General features: G+C 38.8%; 1 pseudogene; it reads right to left on the bottom strand.

Annotated features, from left to right (window-relative positions):
• Positions 1 to 258: 258 nt before the first annotated feature.
• Positions 259 to 14862, bottom strand: LOC114622531 (annotated as a pseudogene).

Genomic DNA, 14862 nt, shown 5'->3' with positions numbered 1-14862 from the left:
ACCTACTGCATTGGTTGTAAATAAAACAAACTATGTTTCCTCTGCTCTCATAATAATCTCAACACAAAAAATTTTGTGATTTTTTTTGCAGAAATGAATTTTAATTTTTAATCCTTAGTGTAATTTAAACATTGCTTTTAATTTGATGATAACACTAGCTGTTTAAAAAGGACTCTGGGGATATGTTCATAGCAGCACACACTTGCTACTGTTCTTCGGTTCTGGAGGCTCCAGGGAAGCCAATAAAAGACTGCTTCATCAAACATTCTTTAGGCCTTTCTGTGTGAGGGTAGAGCTCTCCATATACCTGACAGCCTTCAGATCCTATGCCAGCTTTTCGGCAGTCTCTGGAGTAATAGGCTTCTGTTTGTTCTTGACAAGTTTCTCAATAGTAGTGGGCTCAACTCTGAGACCCATTTGGGTCCTAACAAGCACTAAAGTAGTTTTTGGACAGTGGTGAGTTATCTCAGGCACCCAATTTTCTTTCACATTTTCAAATGAGGATGGAGAGACCACTGAGAAACATACTAGGAAAAAACATCTGTGTGTGGATAAGTTAGCGATTTTAGTCTGTTATAAGCCTCTTGCCTTACAGTATCAAAAAGTCCAAGAGTACATGACTCCACCAATCATAACTGTGACTGCATAGTTGTCAAAAAACTGTTGGTACATATTCCCTTGGAAATTTGTTTCTTGTGTAGGATATCAGGAGACATGTTTTACCAACAGAACCATCCCACCACCAACACAATTGTCTGCATTGCAGAAATAGTTTTGTATCCACTTTTAATATTTCAAATTAAATGTTGACCTCAGCTTCTCTGCTTTTGTGATCTTAAAAGGTCTGCGGGATTGTTGGAAGATTACTTACTTGCTTTTTCTAGGTTGTAGTTTCCCTCCTTGTGTTGGCATTTTCCATCAATTATCCTTTGAAGTGCTGGGTTTGTGGGAAGATATTGTGCAAATTTGGTTTTGTCATGGAATATCTTGGTTTCACCATCTATAGTGATTGAGAGTTTTGCTGGGTATAGTAATCTGGGCTGGCAATTGTGTTCTCTTAGGGTCTGTATGATGTCAGTCCAGGCTCTTCTGGCTTTTATAGTCTCTGGTGAGAAGTCTGGTGTAATTCTTATAGGTCTGCCTTTATATGTTACTTGACCTTTTTCCCTTACTGCTTTTAGTATTTTTTCTTTGTTTTGTGCATCTGATGTTTTGATTATTATGTGACGGGAGGTATTTCTTTTCTGGTCTATTCTATTTGGTGTTCTGTAGGCTTCTTGTATGTTTATGGGCATCTTGTTCTTTAGGTTAGGGAAGTTTTCCTCAATAATTTTGTTGAAGATATTTACTGGCCCTTTAAGTTGAGAATCTTCCTTCTCATCTATACCTATTATCCTTAGGTTTGGTCTTCTCATTGTGTCCTGGATTTCCTGGATGTTTTGAGTTAGGAGTTTTTTGCATTTTGCATTTTCTTTGACAACTGTGTCAATATTTTCCACCGTATCTTCTGCATTTGAGATTCTCTCTTCTATCTCTTGTATTTGGTTGGTGATGCTTGCGTCTGTGACTCCTGATCTCTTTCTTAGGTTTTCTATCTCCATGGTTGTCTCCCTTTGAACTTTCTTTATTGTTTCTATTTCTAGTATCAGATCCTGAATGTTTTTGTTTAATTCCTTTTTTGTGTTTTCTTCCATTTCTTTAAGGGATTTCTGTGATTCCTCTTTAAGGGCTTCTATCTGTTTACTTGTACTCTCCTGTATTTCTTTAAGGGAGTTACTTAATTCCTTCTTATAATCCTCTATCATCATCATGAGAAGTGATTTTAATTCTGAATCCTGCTTTTCAGATGTGATGGGGTGTTCAGGGCTTGCTATATTGGGAGAACTGGGCATTGATGATGCCAAGAAACTTTGGTTTCCGTTGCTTATGTTCTTGCGCTTGCCTTTCGCCATCTGGTTAACTCTAGTGGTACCTGCCCTCACTGTGTAAAACTGGAGTCTGTATTTCCAGTTATCTTGCTTATTGCAGAGCTCCTCAGAGTCCAGAGGTCTCTGTGGTCTTATGCACCTAATCTCCTGGGTGGAAGAACTCCTGGGACTCAGGCCAACTCTTGGATCTGGAAATCCTTCTGCTCTGAGTGCAGTGGGTCCTCGATGACTCAGGATTCAGTTTCAGCTGCTCTGAGTGCAGTGGCTCCAGCTGCTCTGAGTGCAGTGGCTCCTGGATGACTCAGGATTCAGTTTCTCCACAGGACAGAAGCAGACCAACTCTGTGTCTCCTCCAGCCCAAAGGACCAGGCAAGGGCGGAAGGGAAGTGGAATTCCAGAGGGGCGGGGTTTGGGTAGCTGCTGTGCCCTGGATGTCCCTGGCTCCCCGATCTATCTCTGGGGTTTAGGGAGTGAGATGGAGTTCTTACCAGCTGCTCTGAGTGCAGTGGCTCCTGGATGACTCAGGATTCAGTTTCTCAACAGGACAGGAGCAGACCGACTCTGTGTCTGCTCCAGCCCAGAGGACCAGGCAGGGGCGGAAGGGAAGTGGAATTCCGGAGGGGCGGGGTTTGGGTAGCTGCTGTCTAATCACCATGTAATAACACTAGAAGAGAGGAGGGGCTGGAGAGATGGCTCAGTGGTTAAGAGCACTGACTGTTCTTCCAGAGGTCCTGAGTTCAATTCCCAGAAACCACATGGTGGCTCACAACCATCTGTAATGGGTTCTGATGTCCTCTTCTGGTGTGTGTCTGAAGACAGCTACAGTGTACTCATATAAATAAAAAAAAGAGAGGAAAATATTTAAGGCTCACTTCCTGTGATAAAACCCACTTCCAACACTACTGCTTCAATGGCCAAGAACCTGAAACTAGATAATCAGAAGACCTATGATAAAACCAAATATAAAGGAACATAGCAGTAAAATGACTCCTAGCAACATTCTGCTACACTCATAAATAGATCAGAGTCTAACAGAAGTCTGTAAATGCCTTCCAAATAATGAATATACTCAATTAAAATGATCAGATTGTAGACTGATATCAATATGTATATCAAGGATCCCTATCTCTGTGAGGAGACTTTTTCTTTATTTCACTTTTATTTAAAACAGATTTTTAATAGGGTATATTCTGATTATGGTTTTCCCTCTTGCAACTTCTCCCACTTCCTTCCCATCTCCTATCCTTTCTTTTTTTCTTTTTTAATTAATCATTTTATTCATTTACATTTCAAATGATATCCCCCTGCCCAGTTACCCCTCCACAAACCCCAAATCCCATCCTCTCTATTCCCCTCCCCTTTGCCTCTATGAAGGTGCTCCTCTACCCACTCACCCACTCCTGCCTCACCGCGCCGGCATCCCCCTACACTGGGGCATCAAGCTTTTATAGGACCAAGGGCCTCCCCTCCCATTGATGTCAGATAAGTCCATCCTCTGCTACATATGCAGCTGGAGCCATGGATTCTTCCATGTATACTCTTTGGTTGGTGGTTTAGTTTCTGGGAGTTTTGTGTGGTCCAGTTAGTTGATATAGCTCTTCCTATGGGATTGCAATCCCCTTCAGCTCCTTCAGTCCTTCCCCTGGGCTTCTCCTTCCCATTGGGGTCCATGGGCTCAGTTCAATGGTTGCCTGTGAATATCTGCATCTGCATCTGTGTTTGTTAGGTTCTGGCAGAGCCTCAGGGAACAGCTAAACCAGGCTCCTGACAGCAAGCGCTTCTTGGCATAGCATGGGGTTTGGTATCTGGAGATGAGATGGATTCCTAGGAAGGATGGTCTCTGGATGGCCTTTCCTTCAGTCTGTGTTACTTCTTTTTTTTTTTTTGTCCCTGTCTTTCCTTTGGACAGGAACATTTCTGGGTTAAAATTTTTGAGATGGGTGGGTGGCCCCATCCCTCAACTGGGGGCTGTTTCTATCTACTAAAAGTGGTCTCTACAGGTTCTACTTGCCCTTTGTTGGTTATTTCTGCTAAAGTCATAGCCATTGGACCATGGGAGCCTCTTGCTTTCCTGGTGTCTGGGACTTTCTAGTGGCTTATCCCAGTTTCCCATCCCCCACTGCTACATATTTCTATTCAATTTCCTGACCCTCTGTATTTCTCTCCTGTCCCTTCCAACATCTGATCCTGCCCTTTCTTTTCCCTCCATCTTTTCTCTCCTCCCAGGTCCCTCCCTCCTTCTAACTCCTGTGATTATTTTGTCCCCCTTTCTATGTAGGACTGAAGCATCTACACTTTGGTCTTCGTTCTTCTTAAGCTCCATATGGTTTGTGGGTTGTATTGTGGGTATTCTGAGCTTTTGGGCTAATATCCACTTATCAATGAGTACATACCATGTGTATTCTTTTTGTGTCTGGGTTACCTCATTCAGAATATTTTTTAGTTCCATTCATTTGCCTTTGAATTTCATGAAGTCATTGTTTTTGATAGTTGAGTAACACTCCATTGTGTAAATGTACCACATTTTCTGTATACATTCCTCTGTTGAACGACATCTGGGTTGTTTCTAGACTCTGGCTATTAAAAATAAGACTGCTATGAACATTGTGGAGCGTGTGTCCTTGTTATATGTTGGAGCATCTTTTGGGTATATGCCCAGTACTGTATAGCTGGGTCTTCAGGTAGAACTATTTGCAATATTCTGAGGAACTGCCAGATTGATTTCCAAAGTGGTTTTGCCAGCTTGCAATCCCAGCAGAAATGGAATAGTGTTCCTCTTTCTCTACATCCTCACCAGCATCTGTTGTCATCTGTGTTTTTGATCTTGGCCATTCTGATTGGTGTGAGGTAGAATCTCATGGTTGTTTTGATTTGTATGTCCCTGATGACTAAGGATGTTGAACATTTCTAGGTGCGTCTCAGTCATTTAAGATTCATCAGTTGAGAATTCTTTGTTTAGCTCTGTACCCCATTTTTATATAGGGTTATTTGGTTCTCTGGAGTCTAAATTCTTGAGTCCTTTGTAAATTTTGGAAATTAGCCCTCTATTGGATGTAAGATTGGTAAAGATCTCTTCCCAATCTGTTGGTTGCCATTTTGGCTTATTTGTCCTTAGCCTTAAGAAGCTTTGCAATTTTATGAGGTCCCATTTGTCAATTGTTGATCTTAGAGCATGAGCCATTGGTTTTCTGTTCAGGAAATTTTCCCATGTTCCAATGTGTTCAAGGCTCTTTCCCACTTTCTCTTCTATTATGTTAAACATATCTGGTTTTATGTGGAGGTCTTTGATCCACTTGGACTTGAGCTTTGTACAAGGAGATAAGGATGGATCAATTTGCATTCCTTCACATGCTGACTGCCAGTTGAACCAACAACATTTGTTGAAAATGCTGTCTTTTTTCCACTGGATGGTTTTGGCTTTTTTGTCAAAGATCAAGTGACCATAGGTGTGTGGGTTCATTTCTGGGTCTTCAATTCTTTTCCATTGATCTACCTGCCTGTCTCTGTACCAATACCATTCAGTTGTTATCACTATTGCTCTGTAGTACAGTTCGAGGTCAGGAATGGTGACTTCCCCAGAAGTTCTTTTATTGTTGAGAATGGTTTTTGCTGTTCAGGGTTATTTGTTATTCCAAATGAATTTGAGAATTGCTCTTTCTACCTCTGTGAAGAATTGAGTGGGAATTTTGATGGGGATTGCATTGAATCTGTAGATTGCTTTTGGTAAGATGGCCATTTTTACTATGTTTATCCCAATCCATGAGCATGGGAAATCTTGCCATCTTCTGAGATCTTCAATTTCTTTCTTCAGAAACTTGAAGTTCTTGCCATACAGATGTTCCACTTGCTTGGTTACAGTCACACCAAGGTATTTTATATTATTTGTGACTATTGTGAAGGGTGTCATTTTCCTAATTTCTTTCTTAGCCCATTTATCCTTTAGGTAGAGGAAGGCTACTGATTTGTTTGAGTTAATTTTGTATCCGGTCACTTTGCTGAAGCTGTTTATCAGGTTTAGGAGTTCTCTGGTGAAAGTTTTGGGGTCACTTAAATATACTATCATAATATCTGCAAATAGTGATATCTTGACTTCTTCCTTTCCAATTTGTACCCCATTGACCTTCTTCTGTTGCCTAAATGCTCTGGCCAAAACTTCTAGTACTATATTGAATAGCTAGAGGGAGAATGGGCAGCCTTGTCTGGTCCTTGATTTTAGTGGGATTGCTTCAAGTTTCTCACCATTTAGTTTGATGTTGGCTACTGGTTTGCTGTATATTGCTTTTATTATGTTTAAGTATGGACCTTGAATTCCTGATATTTCCAATACTTTTAACATGAAGGGCTATTATATTTTGTGAAATGCATTTTCAACATCTGGTGAGATGATCATGTGGGTTTTTTTCCCCTTGAGTTTGTTTATATAGTGGATTATGTTGACAGATTTCCTTATATTGAACCATCCCTACATTCCTGGGATGAAGTCTAGTTGATCATGGTGAATAACTGTTTTGATGTGTTCTTGGATTCGGTTTGCTAGAATTTTATTGAGTATTTTTGCATTAATATTCATAAAGGAAATTGGTCTGAAGTTCCCTTTCTTTGTTGGGTCTTTGTGTGGTTTAGGTATCAGTGTAACTGTGGCTTCACAGAACAAATTGGGTAGTATTCCTTCTGTTCCTATTTTGTGAAATAGTTTGAGAAATATTGGTATTAGGTCTTGGAAGGTCTGATAGAATTCTGGAGTGAAACCATCTCGCCCTGGGTGTTTTTTTGTTGAGAGACTTTAAATGACTGCTTCTGTTTCTGTAGGGGATATGGGTCTGTATGGATGGTTTATCTGATTCTCATTTAACTTTGATAGCTGGTATCTCTGTCTATAAAATCCTCCATTTTACCCAGTTTTGTTGAATATGGACTTTTGTAGTAGGATCTAATGATTGTTGAATTTCCTCGGTTCCTGTTTTTATGTCTCTCTTTTCATTTCTGATTTTGTCAATTTGGATACTGTCTCTGCCCTCTAGTTAGTTTGGCTAAAGGTTTATTTATCTTGTTCATTTTCTCCAGCTCCTAGTTTTGTTTTGTTTTTTTAAAGATTTGTTTATTATTTTATGTATATGAGTACACTGTAGTTGTCTTCAGACACACCAGAAGAAGGTGTCAGATCACATTGCAGATGGTTGTGAGCCTCCATGTGGTTGCTGGGAATTGAACTCAGGACCTTTGGAAGAACAGTCAGTGCTCTTAACCACTGAGACATCTCTCCAACCCTCCTAGTTTTGTTGATTCTTCGTATAGTTCTCTTTGTTTCTATTTGGTTGATTTTAGCCCTGAGTTTGATTATTTCATGCTGTCTACTATTCTTGGATGCATTTGCCTCTTTTTTTTGTAGAGCCTTCAGTGTGCTGTTAAGCTGCTAGTGTATACTCTCTCCAATTTCTTTATGGAGGCATTCAGAGGTATAAGTTTTGCTCTTAGCACTGCTTTCATTGTGTCCCATAAGTTTGGGTATGTTGTGCCTTCATTTTCATTAAATTCTAAAAAGTCCTTAATTTCTTTCTTTATTTCTTCCCTGACCAAGTTATCATTGAGTAGAGAGTTGTTCAGCTTCCATGTATATTTGGGCTTTCTGTTGTTTTTGTTGTACTTGAAGACCAGTCTTAGTCTGTGGTGGTCTGATAGAATACATGGGATTAATTCAGTTTTCTTGTGTCTGTTGCAGCTTGTTTTGTTTCTGATTATATGGTTGATTTTTGAGAAGGTATCATGAAGTTCTGAGAAGAAGGTATATTCTTTTGTTTTAGGGTGAAATGTTCTGTAGATATCTGTTAAATCCATTTGATTTATAGTTTCTCTTAGTTTCACTATGTCTCTGCTTAGTTTCTGTTTTCATGATCTGTACATTGGTGAGAGTAGGGTGTTAAAGTTTTCCACTATTATTGTGTGAGGTTCAATGTGCACTTTGAGCTTTAGTAAAGTTTCTTTTACAAATGTGGGTGCCCTTGCATTTGGGGCATAAATGTTCAGAACTGAGAATTCATCTTGGTGAATTTTTCCTTTGATGAGTATGTAGTGTTCTTCCCCATCATTTTTTTTTTTATAATTTTTTTGGATATTAGAATGGCTACTCAAGCTTTCTTGGAACCATTTGCTTGGAAAATTGTTTTCCATCCTTTTACTCTGAGGTAGTGTCTGTCTTTGTCACTGAGGTGCATTTCCTGTATGCAGCAAAATGCTGGGTCCTGTTTACATATCCAGTCTGTTAGTCTATGTCTTTTTATTGGAGAATCGAGTCCATTGATGTTGTGAGATATTAGGGACCAATGATTGTTGCTTCCTGTTATTTTTGTTGGTAGAGGTGGTATTATGTTTGTGTGGTTCTCTTCTTTTGGTTTTGTTGTGAGAGAATTAATTTCTTGTTTTTTCTTGGGTATAGTTTCCTTTCTTGTGTTGGAATTTTTCTTCTATTATTCTCTGTAGGGGTGGATTAGTGGAAAGATATTGTGTAAATTTGGTTTTGTCATGGCATATCTTGGTTTGTCTATCAATGGTAATTGAGAATTTTGCTGGGTGTAGTAGCCTGACCTGGCATTTGTGTTCTCTTAGGATCTGTATGACATCTGACCAGGATCTTCTGGGTTTTAGAGTCTCTGGGGAAAAGTCTTGTGTGATTCTGATAGGTCTGCCTTTATATATTATTTAACCCTTTTCCCTTACAGATTTTAATATTCTTTCTTTGTTCTGTACATTTGGTATTTTGATTATTATATGATGGGAGGGAGAAATTTCTTTTCTGGTTTAATCTATTTGGAGTCCTGTAGGCATCTTGTTTGTTTATGGGCATCTCTTTCTTTAGGTTAGGGAAGTTTTCTTCTATAATTTTGTTGAAGATATTTACTCATCTTTTGAGTAGGGACTCTTCCCTTTCTTCGATTCCTATTATTATTAAGTTTGGTCTTTTCATTGTGGCCTGGATTTCTTGAATGTTTTGAGTTGAGAGCTTTTTGATTTTTGTATTTTCTTTGAGTGTTATGTCAATGGTATCTTCTGCCCCGATATCCTCTCTTCTATCTCTTGTATTCTGTTGGTGATGCTTGCATTTGTGACTCCTGCTCTCTTTCCTAGGTTTTCTATCTCCAGGGTTATCTCCCTTTGTGTTTTCTTTAATGTTTTTATTTCCATTTTTAGATCCTGGAATGTTTTTTTTTTAATTTCTTTACCTGTTTGATTGTTTTTCCCTGTATTTCTTTAAGAGATTTATGTGTTTCTTCCTTAAGGGCTTCTACTTGTTTACCTATGTTCTCCTCTATTTCTTTAAGGAAGTTATTTATGTTCTTCTTAAAGCACTCTATCATCTTCATAAGATAGGATTTTAGATCTTAGTCTTGTTTTTTTCAGGTGTTTTAGGGTAACCAGGGCTTAGCTGTGGTGAGACAACTGGGTTCTGATTTTCCAAGTAGCATTGGTTGCTTATATTCTGTAGATTGCCTCTTGCCATGTGGTTATCTTTGGTATTAACTGGCCTTGCTGTCTCTGACTGGTGCTTGTCCCTCCTATGAACCTATGATCCTGTGATCCTAGATGTGTCAGAACTCCTGTGGTACAAGCTGCCTCTGGGTGTGGGCAAGTGAGTGGAGGCCCAGAGTATGCCTCTGGGCTCAGGTGCAAAGTGGATTAAATGTGTCTCTGGCTAGGTGGAGGTTTCTGCATCCCCTTGCCTCCTGGGGGTTCCAGTTAGGCCAGGTGTTGGGGCAGGGGTTCGAGCCTCACCTGTGATTTTAGATGTGTCAGAACTTCTGGGGGAACAAGCTGCCTCTCTTCTCCTTTCTGTCTTTGGTAAACAAACAAACAAACAAACAAACAGGCACTTAAGGAATTGTAATAAAATACAATAAGATAAAACAAAAAAATTTAGAATAGGACAAAACAAACAAACAGAAGGAAAAAGCCAAAGAAGAAGCACAAGAAACACATATAGATGTAGACACACACACTATTGCACATACATGAATCCTATAAAAGCACAAACCGGAAGCCATAATATATACACAAAAAGTTCTAATATAACATTCTGAGATAAAGAACTCGAAGTTGTCGCTGAGTTGTTTTGGCTTGGCCATCTATCACTGGTCATGGGGCCTACTCTTAAGAGTGGATTATTTCCCCAGCTGGACTCCTTGGAGGAAATGAAATTTTCATTTGCAAGTGGTTATCAACTGGAGCTAGCTTTTGGCTTAGGAATGGGCTTGCGTGTATCAACTTCTCTTCTCAGTCTTGGTGCAACCGTGTGCAACCCTGGACATGCTGCCCCAGTCTCCGTGAATTAGCATGTGCATTGATCTGCTGTGTTTAGAAGGCCTTCTTCCCTTGGTACCTTCCATCCCCTCTGACTCTTATACTCTTTCCTTGTCCTCTTTTGTGTGGTTTCCTGAGCCTTGACAGGAGAGATTTGATGGAGACATCCTGTTCAGGGCAGATTATTCCAAAGTCTTTCACTGTCTGCACATTGTCAGGGTCTCTGTATTTGTTCCCATCTACTGCAGGAGGAAGCTTCTCTGAAGACGGCTGAGCAAGGCACTGATTGATGAGTATAGCGGAATGTTGTTAGGAGTCATTTTATTGCTATGTTTCTTTGTATTTGGTTTAACCATAGGTCTCCGGGTTATTTAGTTTCAGGTTCTTGGCCACTGAAGCAGTAGTGGGTGTGGGTTTTATCTCATGAAGTGAGCCTTAAATCAAATCAGATCTTGGTTGGCTACTCCCACAAACTTTGTGCCACTAGTGTATTTTGTAGGCAGGTAATCATTGTAGATTAAAGGGTTTATAGCTTGGTTGGTATTGACGTTTCTCCTTTGGTAGCATACCTTCTAGTATCATGAACTTTAGTCTGTAGGGATGAAGACTTTAGGTAGGCACCAACTCAACTTCGTCATATTCAGTGAGTTATATAGCTGTTGTCCTCAGCAATAAGGCTTTGCTGTCAGTTTATAGAGAATAACCAAATAGCCTTGGGAACAGCCTGAGCTGTTTGGGGCTGGAGGAGGGATAGAACCCTTTTGGCCAACATCTCAATTAGATCTAACCTATCCTAGCACTGGAACTTCATTTGGTGATGAGAGATATTCAATTGAGATTCTGTATTCTCCGTTATTTGGCAATTTCATTTAAATCACACACACACACACACACACACACACACACACACACACACATGTATATATTTTAGAAAGTTTCTACTATATTTGGCTTTCATACTACCCCTCAAATGGTCCTTAATTTTAGCTATTTCTCTCCATATTTCCTCCTTTGCCCCCACCTTTCCTCAATATCCTTGTTTGATCTTCCATTCCAGCCCCCCCCCCCCGTCCATATGTAACTATGTATTATTCTATTTCCCCTTTCTAGGAGATGTATCTGTCCCACATAGCCCTTACTATAAACCTAACCTTTGTGGGTCTATTGTAACTTGCTTATCAAAGACTTAACAGCTAACATTCAAATATAAGTGAATATGTACCATCCATTTGTCTTCCTGGATCTGGGTTATGTCATTTGGGGTGATTATATGTAGTTCCCATCCATTTACCTACAAATTTCATGATTTCATTTTATTTAATGGCTCAATGCTATCCCATTGTATATATGTACCCCATTTTCTTTAACCATTCATCTACCAATGGACATCTAGGTTGTTTCCAATTCCTGTCTATAATGAATAGAACACTAATAAGCATGCTTGAGCAGATGTCTTTGCAATAGAATGGTGAGTCCTTTGGATATATGCCCAAGAGTGGTATAACTAGATCTTGAGGTAGATTTAGTCCCACCTTCCTGAGGAACCACCACACTGATTTTAACCATGGATGTACAAGTTTGTACTCCTACCAACCATGGATGAGTGTCCCCCTTACTCCACATCCTCACCAGTATGAGCTGTCACTTGTATTATTGATATTGATCATTTCTGACTGGTTTAAAACGAAGTATCAAAGTAGTTTTGATTTGCATTTTCCTGATGGCTAAGGTTGTTGAACATCTCTTTGAGTTTACTCTATTGATAATTCTTTGTTTATATCTGTAGTTCATTTTTAAATTGTTTTTATCTTGGTGTCCAATTTTGTTGTTGTTGGTTTTTTTGTTTTGTTTTGCTTTTGACAAGGTTTCTCTATTTTTATTGGTGAGTTACTTAATGCAGGATGATCTTTTCTAGTTCCATCCATTTGCCTGCAAATTTCATGGTGCTATTGTTTTTAACAGCTGGATAATGGTCCATTGTATAAATATATCACTTTTTCTTTATCCAGTCTTTGGCTGAGGGACATGTAGGTTGTTTCCCGTTTCTGGCTATTATGAATAAAGTTGCTATGAACATGGATGAGCAAGTGTCCTTGTGATTGGATGAAGCATCCTTTGGTTATATGTCCAGGAGTGGTATAGCTGGATCTTGAGGTAGATTGATTCCCAATTTTCTGGAAAAAAATCACTGTACTGACTTCCAAAGTGACTGTCCAAATTTCTCTCCTACCAGCAGTGGAGGAATGTTCCCCTTGCTCCATACCTCACCAGCATGAGCTGTTGATTGTGTTTTTGATCTTATCCATTTTGACAGGTGTAAGATAGAATCTCAAAGTTGTTTTGATTTGCATTTTCCTGATGGCTAAGGATGTTGAATATTTCTTTAAGTTTTTCTTGGCCATTTGAGATTTCTCTATTGAGAATTCTGTTTAGATTTGGACTTTATTTAAGTTGGAGTTTGTTGATTGTCTAGTTTCTTGAGATCCTTAAATATTTTGGATATTAGGCCCCTGTCAAATGTGGAGTTAGTAACAATATTTTCCCATTTTGTGGGTTGCCATTTTGTCCTATTGAAGGTGTCTTTTGCTTTACAGAAGCTTTTCAGTTTCATGAGGTTCTATATATTAATTGTTTGTCTTAGTGCCTGCTTATTGATGTTCTGTTCAGGAAGTTGTCTCTTGTACCAATACATTCAAAGCTATTTCCTACTTTCTTTTCTATCAGGTTAAGTGTATCTGGTTTTATTGAGGTCTTTGATCTACTTGGGCTTGAATTTTATGTAGGGTGAAAGATAGATATAGACCCATTTGCATTATTGTACATGTAGACATCCAGTTAGACCAGAGCCGTTTGTTGAAAATGTTTTCTTTTTTTTCCCCATTGTATGTTTCTGTCTTCTTTATTAGGAAGCTTTTTTTTTTCTACTTAAAATATGACAGATAGTTTTGCTGGGTATATTAGTCTATGTCAATCTTTGTGATCTTTTAGGGTTGGAATGCATTGACCCAGGTTCTTCTGGTTTTCAGAGTTTCCACTGAGAAAACAGCTGTTATTTTGGTGGGTTATCCTTTATATGTGACTTGTTTTTTCTCTTGTGACTTTCAATACTATTTGTTTTACATACTTAGTGTATTAATTATGATATTCGGTGGGGAATTTCTTTTTGTGTTCCTGTTTGTTCAGTGGTCTGTGCTTCTTATATGTGTGTGGTGTGTCTTTCTTTAGTTTGTGAAGTTTTCTGCAGTAATATTGTTGAAGATATGGTCTGTGGAATTGACTTGGAATCCTTTTCCTTCATTTATTTCTATAATTTAAAGCTCTTCTCTTTCTATGATGTTCCACATTTTCTGTGTGTTTTCTTCTTGTATTTTCAAGAATTTTTAATATTCTTTGGTTACTTCATATAGATTCTTTACTTTATGTTCATGTTCTGATAGCCTATTACAGATCCTTTACTTTATATTCAAGTTCTGATCACCTATTTTCTTGATTCACTCTGCTCATAAGGGTTTCTCTGAGTTGCTTTGTTTTTTTAGCTTGCTCGTAGGGTTTTCCAACTCCATCTTCATTTTAATTTGAATGTTCTTCAGTGTTGTCATCTCTTTATCTAATTATATTTTCAAACACTTGATTCTCTTCTTTTCTACCATTCTTATATTTTGGGTATCACTCAGCCATTTATTCTCATTACATTCTTTTTCTTTAATTTAATTGACCCTTTTCTTTGTATCTTATTTATAGTCTTTGAATTCCTTCAAGTTTATAATAGTTCTTTGAAATTCTATGCCCTGGGGTTCATCTAGGTAATCCTCATAGGGAAATATTTCTAGGGAACAGATGGGGGTTTTGTTTTGTTTGTTTTTGTTGTTTTGAAATGGTGCCTTGATGTTTCATATTGTATGTATTTTGTAATAGGTTCTGGGCTTGTGGACTTTGTTCATTCCAAGACTGATATTGACAGAGAAGTTTGGGGCAGAAGAGAAGAAGTGAAAGTTAGTTTGGGTACAGAAGTTGGATATGAAATGTAAAGTAAGTTGGACACTGGAGACTGGCTGGTATACAGGGTCTTGGGCCAAGCCTGGGGGTTGGGGGAAGATCTTGTGGTTGGGGAGGGTGTATCAAGGGAAAGTATCAGGAAGACTCACCCAGATAGACTATAGAGAAGGTTGTATAGGATCTGTAGAGAGGTTGGATGTAGTATGGGATGAGCTTATGTATTGGAGCATGTGGGGCAGTCTTGTCAGAAGCCTAGGTATTGATTGCCTCACAGGCAGGGGTGGCTGGACTGGGCTGGGCTATTAAATTTGGGACCTTGGCTAGATGTGAGCAGTTGGGCAGGTTGAATGGATGGGAATATCAGGTGAACTCATCTGTCTAGACTCAGGAGAAGGATGACTTTTACTTTAATTTTAATGCTTGAGACACTATTTTTAGCTCCATTTAAGTAAGTTATTACCCCAGTAATCAATCATACTATTTGATGATATGATACAGCAACATGTTCCCAAACACAATTGGGAGGAAAAAATGGTGTGCACTCTTCTAATTTCTTTTATGTTGCTGTGAAAAACAACATTAACAAAAGTAACTAGTGGACAAGAGGATTTATTTACCTAGCTTACCCTGTCAGATCATAGTCCAT

The sequence above is a fragment of the Grammomys surdaster genome, unplaced genomic scaffold (assembly GCF_004785775.1).
Source record: "Grammomys surdaster isolate TR1022 unplaced genomic scaffold, NIH_TR_1.0 64, whole genome shotgun sequence".
Taxonomy (NCBI): Eukaryota; Metazoa; Chordata; class Mammalia; order Rodentia; family Muridae; genus Grammomys; species Grammomys surdaster.
This window is presented reverse-complemented; position numbering and strand designations above follow the sequence as displayed.